Source organism: Scylla paramamosain, chromosome 22, assembly GCF_035594125.1.
Source record: "Scylla paramamosain isolate STU-SP2022 chromosome 22, ASM3559412v1, whole genome shotgun sequence".
Classification (NCBI taxonomy): Eukaryota; Metazoa; Arthropoda; class Malacostraca; order Decapoda; family Portunidae; genus Scylla; species Scylla paramamosain.
The window spans coordinates 10,279,175-10,293,079 of record NC_087172.1 but is presented as its reverse complement, the minus strand read 5'-3'; positions in this window follow the sequence as shown (position 1 = coordinate 10,293,079).

Sequence of the window (13,905 nt, the reverse complement as noted above, 5' to 3'; positions counted from 1 at the left end):
CGTTACGCCACAGCAACTTGAACTTATGGGAATAACAGGCTCAGTCTTAAAAGAATTTTGGATGGTTACTTTATCCATACAAATTAAAAAAAGGAAATTCCAACCAAGCAGATGGATTTCTGTTGTCTCCAACTTTCAACTTCCTGCTGATAGACTACTGTGGCTAACTGACATGAAATCCAACCACACTGACATTATTTCTGATAATAATTCAGTCATAATTCAGGGAAAGACACTTCAGGCGATGAACGAGCCTATGTCCCTATGCCCGAAATGACAAATCACTCTGGCACAAAGATAAGAGTAATTGTGGGAAACGTAAAGAGAGTATCTCGCGTGTGCTTCCCTCTGTTTATGTCCTTTCTGCTACCTCCAATCCACATGTAAATTAGAAACGCGTTAAAGCCACTGTTGTGGGTAACCGTGAAATTCCGTATCGCACATTTCCATTACGGTTCCTGATGTGCCAATCAATAGTGACATATGCTTAACGGGTCCCAGTAAACTCCAGCATCTTGCAAAGGAGTCAAGTCTTTCCACTTCGTGAAGGTCATGTGACTTCTGCATTAGTAGTAAACACCAAGGGAGGACCAGTACATGTAAACAAGGAGTCTACCTTAGCGATGGGTTGATGTATGTGCTGCCAACATCCTTAGAGTTTCCTACAGCTTGTGTCACTGCGGTGCGATCCTCCGCTGACATCGAGGTGGGGCAGGGCCCAACATTGTTTGCTTGTCAATGTTGTGGGCTACCTGGAGCTGAAGTATTCGCTACTGGATCTTCTTGAGAAATACCGCGACTTGACAACGTTGCTTGGCGAACTTCTTTGTAGTAGTGATCGCGCAGAACCAACACCAAGCCAAGTTCACATTCCAGCCTACAGATTACTACCATAGCCAGAGGGCAATAGTTGATGAGCAAGTCAGAGATGTTACATCAAGAAGTAATCGAACACACCCATTCCCCATGGAATAGTCCACTCTTCCTTGTTCCTAAGAAGGACTAGTTATCGCCCAGCCATTGATTTTAGGAAAGTAAATAAGGTAATTCAAGGATGATCATCATCTTCTACCGGTCTTGAGTGACTTGTTAATGTCCTTAAGGGTTAAGCAGTTTGGACTTGCTTTCCGGATGCTGGCAAGTACTTATGGTAAAAGAGTCCAGAGAAGTCACTGCGTTTAGCACGCCAACAGGGTTGTATTAGGGGTTGCACATGCCGTTTGGTCTAAAATCTGCTCCTCTCACTTTTCGGCGAATGATCAGTACGTTGTTTGCAGATATGTTAGGGAATTCCGTCTATGGCTACCTGAAAGATGTAATCATTGCGAGCAAAATGGTTGAGTCACACCTTTAGAGTTTGCGTTCCATTTTACAGCGAATGCAAGAAGAAGCAGACCTTCGAGTAAAATTGTCAAAATGGGAGTTCTTAAAGTCCAAGATCACCTTTTTGGGACACGTTGTCGATAGTGAAGGGATTTACACAACGGACGATAAAATGCCAACAGTCAAACACTTTCCACAACCAAAAACTATGGAAAATCTAAGATCTTTCCTTGGATTAACAGGTTACTACTACCGACCATTCATTAAATTTCCATTTCCACGCAATCAGCTAGTCAAAAAGGACGTTTCCTTTAATTGGAGTGCTGCACAAGAGCACAGCTTCCAGGATTTAAAATCAGTTCTCACATAGGCTCCACTTTTGGCATTCCCTGATTTTTCTCTCCTCTTTTAACTCTACACAGATGGTTCCTCTCTGCGGTTAAAGAACCGTGTGATTGCTTATGCAAGTAGTGTTCTCATTCCAGCGGAAGCAAAATGCCCTATTACGCACCAGGAACCTCTAGCCATTGTCTAGGGCATTATTCATTTCCGAAATTTAAGACATTAATAATAATGATAATGATAATAATAATAATGATAATAATAATAATAATAATAATAATAATAATAATAATAATAATAATAATAATAATAATAACAATAATAACTAGCTCTAGTATACCCTTTACAATAGGAAATATGATTGTTAATTTTTTTTTTTTTTTCACGAAATCACTTGGAATTTCGTGAAATCCCTGATTACATGGATCCCCTCTATTATAAGTATACATATTTTTATGCGCAGCAAAATCATGAGAGGACAATGAGAAAAGATAATGAACAGGGAAATAAGATAAAGAACCAGAAAAGAGAGGGGACGAGAAGAGTGACAAGGGAGTTGAGTGTGGAGGTGGACGCGTCTCTTACGTGTATGACCCATGTGTTAGTTACTGTAAATTTTGTATAAATTTAAAGTTAACCTTCCCCACTTAATTTACCTCACCTCCCTTTTTTTTTTTGGAGAGTTGAGGCTGTAGAGGTATGAAGAGATGCTTTAACCCAGTGAGTGATTTGTTTTGACCCCAGCTCTTGTAGTTAATCCGCAATAATTTCTGTAATATAGTCATCTTTGTAAAGCAAGCTCGTGCGAGTCAGTGGCGAGCGGGCCTGCCACCCTCTCGTTCATCCCTCGTTCCACCCCTCTCCCTTTTTGTCATACTACGTAGCCGTTGCTTAAGAGCACGGGCAAGCCCGCGTCGTTCATTGTTCCCTACTTTAGTTTGTTCAGCCAGGCTAAAGACGAGTATCGATAGAGGCAGAGAAAGGCAAGGAGACCCATATATATATATATATATATATATATATATATATATATATATATATATATATATATATATATATATATATATATATATATATATATATATATATATATATATATATATATATATATATATATATATATATATATATATATATATATATTAGGGCTTTTTATTAGATGTCATCTAAGTATTTAATGCAGTAGGCCCCGGCGATATGGCTGGGATTAGCGTCTCCAGGAGCGTGCCTGTGGTTGACGTGCTTATGTAATTTGAATAAATATTTTCTTATACCGATTCCTCGGCGCTGGCTGGGTGTTCTGGCGCATCCGGGAGCATTTGGCAGGCTCTTTTGTTTGAAGGTTTTAGTGTTTTGTGCTGTTAAATGCGAGTGGTTCTCGAAACTCTGTTGGGAGCTTTGGAACCAGAGGATACAGATACTTTGTTACTTAGTGGTCGTTTCCTCTCTTCCCGGGTTTTACCATGTATACGCGGTATTTGCCCGTCTTCTGGGAGACCGTAAATAGAACACTTGACAACAGAAGGATATAATATTTTTGTGACCGTTAGTGGTTCTGTTTCTGGTGGAAGGTAGCTCACAGAATATTATAAACCTCATACTCGGGTGTCCTTTATCCTAGTTGTCCCCCCCCCCTAACACGTGGTGTTGTGATTAATTCTCGGCAAGATGAACTTATTTGGCAGTTGTATTGCTCCCTTACCTGTAGGTGGTTGAAGCAGGTTGGCGTCCTCATTTGTTTAATCGTTACAGGAGACCAGACGGATCCTGTATATGTGTATTTGTGCCCTGCACTAAGCTATGTAAAAGGTAGCTTAGGGAAACTTACCTGAGTTAATAACAGCTGTGAGAGGAGCTAAACCTGAGACGTAATCGAATTTGGCGACCTCGCCAGGATTGCTGTAAGGTTAGTAACCACGTGTGGGAGACAGCTGCTTGTCGTTTGTTTGACTGTTCTTTGTGTGCTTGTACTCAGCTACGCCAAGGGAGGGAAGGCTGTTATTAGGAGTGGCTCACGTCCCCTGCCACTGTCGGCAATGGCAGTGTAGATTTGGCCCAGTTTGGTGTGAGTCCCATAAATAATGCTCAATGATGTGTTATTCCTACCCACATTATTGGATTTTTTTTATTTATTTATTTATTTATTTATTTATTTATTTTATTTATTTTTTATTTTTTTGACAGAAGGAATGTCTAAAGAGATGAGATTCAAGTTAGAAATGGAAGCAGAGGAAAGGAGATTGAAGGCTGAGGAGGCTAGGGAAACCAGGAGGCTTGAGGTCGAGAGGAAAACCACGAGGCTTGAGTCCGAGAAGAAAGATATAAGGTTACTAAAAGCAGAAAAGGAGGAGAAGGAGAAGGTGAGAATAATGAAAGGGAAAGGCTGAAAGGAACAAAATATTTAAGTTGGAGAAGACTCGAATTGAGGTTAACTCTTCTCATGGCATGGGGAGAGAAGGAGTAAAGGAAAATACATTAGAGAACCAGATGGTGAGAAGTTTGAAGTTAATACCAGATTTCGATGAGAAGGTTCAGGAGATTTGAAAAGAAGGCAGGCGAATTTGATTGGCCTCAAGAGAGATGGGCTGGCCTTGTTGCTAACATGCTGAAAGGCAAGACCTTCGAAGTTTATGATAGATTATCAGTAGAGGATTTGGAGGATTATGAGGAGTTTAAGGCTGACATCTTGAGAGCCTATGAACTGCGGCCCAAGGCCTATAGGGTACAGTTACGAGGAGGGAAGAAAAAGCCTAGTGATTCTTATCTTGATTATGCTCGCTACCTCGAGGAGGTATTTGAAAAATGGATAGCCAGCGAGTGTGTCACCTCCTTCCATGAGCTAAAGGACCTCATGGCGATGGAGTAGTTTGTCAATGTAGCTGAGAAAGAAATCGTGCCACTTCTCCGAGAGGAAAGGTTTAAGACTTTAAAGCAGGCTGCGACGTGGGCAGATGACCATGTGTTGGTGCATCGGCCTGTGCCTCGTTGGATTAGTGAGATGTCTGGCGGGGCCAGTGGAAGTCTATCTGGAGACGCGGCAGGTGGCGGTTTGTCAGTAAGTCCACGGGCTAGTAAGTCCCGTTGGCAATAAGTCTCCACCCAGCCCTCCATAGAGACAGACTGGGAGCATGGCGCATAGCACTCCCACGTACAGCACGCAACCAGTGTGCCACTATTGTAAGAATACTGGGCACTTTAAATGTAATTGTCCCAAGTTAGTGATAGCTACGGCTCCTAAGTCCCCCCAGAGCCCTTATAGATAAACATTTTTAACAGGCTAAAAGTACTTTTAGTGCCTAGTTTTACTCTTACTAGTAAAAGTTTCTTTAAAGTAATACATAATAACTTTTAAGGACCAAAAGACTTTTAGGAGTGATGAGGGGTACTGCTAAGCACCTAAAATTACTTTTAGGCGGCAAGATGGTAGCATAACAAGAACTCCAGCAGCAGCGAAGGCGCCGAACTTTTCGGTGTACAATTTTTCGGTGTACAATGATCAGCAGCTGATTGAGAGATTTCGGTTTGATCGTGCTGGCATCCTGTACTTAACAAACCTTGTAAAGGATGATTTAAGGAGTCCCACTGCAAGAGGAAGAGGAAGCAATTACTGCTCTAACTGCAATTTACAACACCTCATTATCTCTAGATTATTTCCCTATTAAAATCAAATTAGCTAAAATCATATTGATTCAGAAACAAAATAAGAGAGGCACCGATCCACTAGATTACCGTCCATTATCACTTCTAGATTTAGCCGGTAAAATTGTAGAAAAATCATCAGTCTCAGGCTAAGGAATTACCTCGAACAAAATAAAATCCTGTCCAACAATAAACACGGATTACGTCAAGTAAGAGGCACCGAAACAGCACTATCCATCACAACAGAAACTATAGCTGAGGGTGTAGCCGCACCGGCTGGGCATCAATTGGCTCTCAGGTGATCTGTTTTACTGATCACACCCATCATCGTAGGGTCGAGGAAAGGCAGTTCTCTCTCTGACGTTTATTGATGAGGTAGGCATGACCGTAAGAACTGCGAACAAGTTCTCGGTCTCAATTTCTTACAAAATAACATTAAACACTGATATTAAACACTTTCAACATATTACAATATTCATTAACAATACATGCAATTGACTTAGCACTATGACAATCAGTTTTTACTACAAAATTAAAGTATTTACCTCGGTCACCATCCTGCCCGTCTTTGTCTGAGCGCGACTTGGCCGTGAGTGATGCCCGAAGGCGACTAGCAGGTTAACCCCACACTACCAACAAGTGAGCATCGGCTTCATAGCATTAAATACTGATACTCACACATATTACACGTTTTCATGCAAATAGAAAACTATTGAACATTTCACTTATATATGCCGAGGAATAATCACATGAGGTACATACGCTTTACACACAGTAACATGGCTCCCCTAAATTGTGTAACAATTTACCTTAAATTAAGATTAGTATGTACCTTAAAACTAGGATTAGCACATAGTATGTTTTGTTACATTGGCTCCTTGGCGGGGATGCTCCGGTCTATTATTATGCATTACCTTCTAACAGCAATACTAGACTATGTATTGGCCTCTCTATGATGGTCCTGTTTGCCTTTATGTGTCTTCCCTGGTTGTCGAGATTACAGTCTGAAACCAGGACCTTAACCTTTCTTACTAGGCCATCATGATCAGGAGATACTTCTGTTACTCTTCCCAGTTTCCACTGGTTCCTTGCTAAATTCTGATCTTTGATGATAACTATGTCATTTACACTGAGATTCCTCTTTGGTGTTGTCCACTTATTTCTAAGTTGTAGGAATTGCACATACTCCTTTTTCCACCTAGACCAGAACTGGTTGGCCAGGTATTGTGCTCTGCGCCATCTCTTTATGCAGTACAGGTCCTTCTTAATGAAAATGCTTGGAGGAGGCAGTACTACCTTTGTTTTCATAGTTAACAAATTACTGGGTGTCAACGGTGTAAGACTTTCTGGGGAGTTAAGATGGTCCACAGTTAGGGGACGACCATTAACTATATTTTCTGCTTCAACTAGGAAGGTTCTCAGATCTTGGTCATCTAACTGAGTACCATGCTGATCAAGCAACACAGAGAGTACATTTCTCACTGTGCGTATCTGCCTCTCCCAAACACCTCCCATGTGACTGGAATTGGGTACATTCATGTTAAAAACAATCCAGTCACACTGATCTTTCACGAGTTCTTGTCTGACTTTATTGTTATTTAATTCTTTTAAGCATTTCTCATACTCTGATTTTGCTCCTACAAAGTTAGTTCCTTGGTCACATCTCAACTGTCTTACGGGCCCTCTTCGTCCTACAAAGCGACGGTATGCACTTAGGAAGGAACTTGTATCCATGCTGTTGGCTGTCTCTATGTGCACAGCTCTACATGCCATGCAAGTAAAGAGCACTCCATATCTTTTAAGCTCTTTACGCCCCTCTTTGACATAGAAAGGGCCAAAGAAATCTACTGCTGAGTATGTAAAAGGAGGTGATGGTTCTAGTCTGTCAATAGGCAGGTCTGCCATCTTCTGTCCCTGTGTTGTACTTCTAACTTTACGACAGATAATGCACTTTGAAATGTGCCTTGATACTAGGGATGATCCTCCTACTATCCAGTATCCACATGACCTGATTTCATTTAAAGTTATGCCCCTGCCTTGATGATTTGTCCTTTTGTGATGGTGGCATATTATCAGCTGGGTTATGTGAGATGTTTTGGGGAGGATGACTGGATGTTTGGATTCATCTGTCAAATTAGAAAGCCTCAATCTTCCTCCTACTCTCATGATACCATTTTTGTCAATGAAGGGATCTAACTTATAGAGGGAACTGGTCTTGTCTATCACTTTTGTTCCCTTGCCATTGTCTCCTTTAATTAAAGAATTATGGTTAGCAGATGATTTCAGTACGTTTATTTCCTTCTGGAATGCCTTTGCTTGCAGTTGTTTTATAATTACATTTTCAGCTTCTGACACTTCTGCTACATTTACTGGCTTATATGTGTTTCCCTTTACTTTAGTAGTGCCATCACCTTTTCCTCTGAAGCTGTTCAGAAGCTTGAGGCATACAGCAACTGCCCTCTTTGCTTTAAACCAATCTGAAAAATACTCAAGTCTTTCTAGTATATCTGTGGGCTGTTGTGTACCTACAGCATGGCATACAACTTTCTTCACTTCTGGATCATTCTCATTTATGACCTTGTACTTGGAATGGCTATCCATTTTGCTATGTTGCCAAAGGAATTCTGGGCCATTCCACCAGATCTTGCTATTACACAATTCATCTGTTGTCATGCCTCTAGATGCATGATCTGCTGGGTTATACTGTGTCTCTACAAATTTCCACTGATCTGGTGAAGTGTGATCTCTTATTGTTTCTACTCTATTTGCAACATATACATGGAATCTCTTTGCTTCATTTGCAATGTAACCAAGGACTACTTTGCTGTCTGTCCAAAATACTTCTTCCACATTATTATACTCAAGTTCTCCCTTCAAGAGTTTATGGATTCTAACTGACACCACTGCTGCTGCTAGTTCTAGTCTGGGAATTGTTATGGTTTTTAGAGGTGTGACACGTGACTTTGCCATTACTAATGCACAATGAATTTGGCCAGTCTTGCTAATTAATCTAATATATGAGCACTGGCCATATCCCTCTTGACAGGCATCTGAAAAGTGATGGAGTTCAATCTTTTCTACTTCCCCAAAGTCATCAGGTTTGTAGCATCTAGGTACCTTTAACTGATCTAGTTTGTGCAGCTCATCCTTCCATTTTATCCATTTAGGTTTGACATAATCTGGCACCTCATCATCCCAATCAACTGCATTCTTACATAATTCTTGTAAAATTTGCTTTCCAGTCAGTATGAGAGGTGACACTAGACCTAATGGATCATATATAGAGCTCACTGTTGACAGAATGCCTCTCCTGGTGAGTGGCTTGTCTTTCAGCTTTATTCTAAATTGAAATGTGTCAGATTCTATGCACCACTCAACTCCCAAAGTTCTTTCTATAGGCAGTGTGTCTTCATTCTTACTAAAATCCAAACTTTTAATTCCATCTGCTCTCTCATGAGGAGAAATTGCAGCTAATACATCTTTGTTGTTTGACAAGAACTTATGAAGGTTAAAACCTCCCTTGTAACATAATTCTTTGCTCTGCTGAATAAGAGTGACAGCTTCATCCATTGTAGCTACTGACTTCAAACCATCATCAACATAAAAGTTGTTTCTTACAAACTTGGCTGCATCAGATCCACACCCGTAGTCATCTGCAGCTTTCTTAAGAGCAAAGTTCGCTACACTTGGAGATGAAGTAGCTCCAAACAGGTGAGCTGTCATCCTGTATTCAGCTATCTTATTATTAAGGTCACCATTTTCCCACCAAAGGAATCTTAACATGTCTCTGTGTTCTGGGTTGACTTTCACTTGATGGTACATTGCTTCTATATCACATACAAGTGCAATGCTTTCTTGCCTAAACCTACACAATACTCCAATAAGTTTGTTGGTAAGGTCTGGGCCTTGTAACAGGTGACTGTTTAATGACTGGTTCCTGTAGTTTGCACTACAGTCAAATACAACTCTCAACTTCTTTGGCTTTCTTGGATGATAGACTCCATAATGTGGAATGTACCAGACCTTACCATCATTCCTAACTAAATCCTTTGTCGGTACAACCTCTGCATAACCTTTTGTAATCATATCATCCATGAACACTTTGTAATCACCTTTGTGTTGATTATCCTTCTCAAGTTTACCTCTTAACTTCTTGAATCTCTGCTCTGCTAATAGTTTGTTGTTTGGAAGCTTGACGTTATCATCTTTAAGAGGAAGGGGCAACTCATAATGGCCATCCTTCAGCTGATGTACTCCTTCTTTCATCTTACTCATAAACCTTTTATCTTCATATGATAATGGAGTGTCAGCTGACTTTCTATCACTGAAGTCAAGTTCAAACATATCTCTCACTTGAGAAGGATTAATCATCTCTTTGGTTTTAGTAGGAACCACTAAGAAATTAACCCTCTTTTCTTCATTGATTTCTACTTCTTGTGTCACTGTTCTGTAGACTACCACTGTATCCTCCAATGGACTTGAATGGGGTGAGATTTTACCAATGATCCCCCAACCTAGCTCTGTCCTACGAGCATAGGGATGCTTCTTACTATCACCTGCTATTTGCTCTTTTGCCATAATGGCTTCTGCACAATCAAGACCAATGAGAAGTCCTATGTCAATGTTTGGGTCATATTTCATTAGTTTGTCAGAGATTGCCTTTAAGTGGGGCCAGTCACAAGCAGTCTCAGGCCTTGGTATCTGACTCCGTCCAGCTGAAATGTTTTCTGTTGAATATGCTGAAGGGACTGATATTTCCACTTCTTCATTATAACCTCTTACTTTAAGTCCATGAATTTTGATAGAATCAGTGATTTGTTTTCCACTTATTGTGTGGATATTGAGTGACACTGATGGTCCACTAACTCCCAATTTATTCAGAGTGCTTTCCTTGATGAATGAAGCATCAGACTGCTCATCCAGCAGGGCATACACTAAAAATTTATTCTCTTCGTTACTAACATGATGTAACCATACAGGAACTATCATGGTGTGCATGTCATGTGTCACTGATTCTGTAACTTTGACCTTATTGGCTACTACTGTGGGTTTATCATCTTTAGGCTGAGTTGCTTGTGCTGGCACCTTTTGGCTCTCAGTTCTTGTCATGTCATCATTGTGAAGAGCTGTGGGATGGTATCTCTGACATACTTTACAAACTTTCCTTCTTCTACAATCCTTTCCTTTGTGACCCATTTTTAGACACCCTGTACATAACCGTTTTTCTTTAGCAAATTTGTACCTAGTATTACCATCAAGTTTGGCAAATTCCTTGCAATCATCTAAATCATGATCCTTTGTACAGTAGTGACAGAATCGTCCTTTCCTTTCCTGGTCCTTGGGATACTGTTTGTTGGCTTGTACGAGTACATTTACTTTACTTTGGAATGACCACATTGGTTTTTCCTCAATTGATTTAGCCATGAAAGTTCTACTCCCTCTATTCTTTGTCATGATGTTTGATTCCCTTGGTTTCCAATTGGTTGCCCATGTTTGAGTTTTGATCCAATCATTTACTTCCCTACTTACTGAATTCCAGGAAAGAAATGGATTGCTTGCTCCTTTTGCTTCTTTCTGGACAAATTCACATAACATTTCAAAGGGTGGGTGGTGCTCTTCATTGCTACTAGAAGTGTTATTACTGTTAGTATCAAGATATATCATCGCTTGCTTTCTCCAGTCATGAACAACATGTTCAGGGAGTTTTGCTAGCACCTTTCTCTGCTCTCTAGGATCATTCAGAAATGACAAATAAGAAGTGTGTTTCATTGCAGCTAAACAGCACTTCAAAAAATCTGAGAATGCTGTTAATGCTGGACCATTATGCGGAGAGATTGGTAGCCAGTTCATTAACTTATTTGTGTAAGCATCAGCTATGATGCTTTTGTTTCCAAATCTATCACTAAGAATTTTCTTTGCTTGCACATAGTCAGCATCAGAGTTAAAGTGCATTAACATTTTAATGGCATTCTTTGCCTCACCAGTTGTATACCTCTCTAAGTAGGCAAGTCTCTCTTTACCAACAGAAGTTTTAGACTCTACATAAGTTTCAAAGTTTTTCAACCAACTTGGAAATTCCATGGGTTCTCCATCAAAAGTGTTAGGCTCTATTGGAGGGAGGCTCCACTTGGGATCAGGTATGTTGATTGCAAAGGTTCCCCCAGGATGGGAAAAGGATTGATGATTCTGTCTCACATTATTCACATTATTAGGCATGTTGACATTATGAGTGTGTCTACGAGAGCTTGGTACAAGACTTTGAGCTGTAGGGTTGAGATTTATTACCTGAGGTTCACTAAATATTTGTCCATCTACTTCATTTGTCATCAATTCATTATCTCTATTGCAAGAAGAAGGTTTCTGTGGGTCATGGAATGTAACATATTTGTGAGGCATGGCATTGTCACTTTGTTGATTTGCAATTGCTTGTGCTTTCATTTCATTTTGTGACTCTATGTATTGTTGAAGATAACTTTGCTTCTCTACACTTTCATCATTACCTGGAAGCATTTTTACTTCTTCTTCAACTAAGCTAAGAGCATTAAGTTCTGCACTAGCAACTGCTAAATCTCTCTCTTTCTTTTTCTTTGAGAACATTGCTTCGTCTCTTGCTAACATAACTTCTGCATCTGCTTTAGTCTTAGCTAACATAACTTCTGCCTCTGCTAAACTATCATGATATTCCATTTCCTTTCTAAGTCTGGCTACCTTTGCTGCTGCTTCTTGCTTTCTTTGTGCTGCTGATGAACGTGATGAAGTAGATGAGACTCTAGAATGTCTAGACCGTTTGCTGGAACAAATTGATCCTCTGTCATTCTTTAACTCCTTTCTTTTACATTCTATACTTTCTAATATTTCATGGTGAACTTGTTGATTGTGTTCCAGCTCTTCATTTAGCTCCTCTGACCTTTCTGGCTCTAGTTCCACCAGCTTTGTGTATTCCACATAATACTGCTGAAATGCCTCTATTACTTCACTTGACATGGGCTCTAATTCAAAGGGGCTAATTACAATTTTTAATCCTTTCTTAATTTTGCTGGTAACACTGCTCCATTTACGCTTACAGGACTCTGCTCTTCCTTTGGTTACACTGACTTGATATTCTCTTCCTTTGTCGGTCGGCACTCGCTCCCTGACACTAACTTCTTCAATACAAGTTTGATCCCTGTCCACTTGCTCATCCTCACCTTCCCTAAGGCCATCTACGGCATTAATTTCCTCAGTATCAGACATATCTAACAACTTAATTGTGTCAATACTGAGACACTGAAAGAGCAATTTAAAATTACCACTCTTAATACTAGCTAATTGTGGGCAATTTTCACTTAGGCTACTCAATTCAGTGCACATACATACTATTATACTTTCTTGCCTGTGACCATGGGTTCTACAAAATGGTGGCGAGGCACAGTGGGTAGAAGGGAGTGGTTGTCGTCAAGGGTAGAGCTGACCCCGGGGCCTCAGAGGTCAACCTATAGGCTTACGTCAGCGTCCCCTCGTCCTGTGACTCACTCTTGCTACGGTTTCACATGGAGCCAATTTCTTGCTTGTAGGCCGAGTTCTTACTGTAGCCGCACCGGCTGGGCATCAATTGGCTCTCAGGTGATCTGTTTTACTGATCACACCCATCATCGTAGGGTCGAGGAAAGGCAGTTCTCTCTCTGACGTTTATTGATGAGGTAGGCATGACCGTAAGAACTGCGAACAAGTTCTCGGTCTCAATTTCTTACAAAATAACATTATACACTGATATTAAACACTTTCAACATATTACAATATTCATTAACAATACATGCAATTGACTTAGCACTATGACAATCAGTTTTTACTACAAAATTAAAGTATTTACCTCGGTCACCATCCTGCCCGTCTTTGTCTGAGCGCGACTTGGCCGTGAGTGATGCCCGAAGGCGACTAGCAGGTTAACCCCACACTACCAACAAGTGAGCATCGGCTTCATAGCATTAAATACTGATACTCACACATATTACACGTTTTCATGCAAATAGAAAACTATTGAACATTTCACTTATATATGCCGAGGAATAATCACATGAGGTACATACGCTTTACACACAGTAACATGAGGCCTTAGCAGATAGGAAACAGTGCTATATAGTGCTACGTGACGTATCTAAGGCCTTTGACAAAGTCTGGCTCAGTGGACTCAAATTCAAATTTATTAACTTGCAACTTCCTAGTTATAATCAAAATTATCTGCACTTTCCTGAAAAAAAATAAAAAAAAATCTACAAGCATCTCGATCAACAACTTCCTCGGCCCAGCCTTCCAGCTAGGTAGCGGGGTCCCCAAGGGAGCTCTTTCTCACTTACATTGTATGCACTCTTTACCTCAGACTTACCACCATCCACTCCAGGTTCAACTAATATAATATACGCCGACGACATCACCCAAATTGTAATCGATCCGAGCAAATCCAAGAATATTATGACCAGAAGAATCCAGACTGATATAATCAAGATCAACAACTTCGAGAAAAGTGGAAAATAAAAACCAACATAGGAAAATTTAAAGTCATATCACTTGCTGCAAAAACCACAGAACTTATCATTATAAATGAAAACAATATCCCTACCCAAA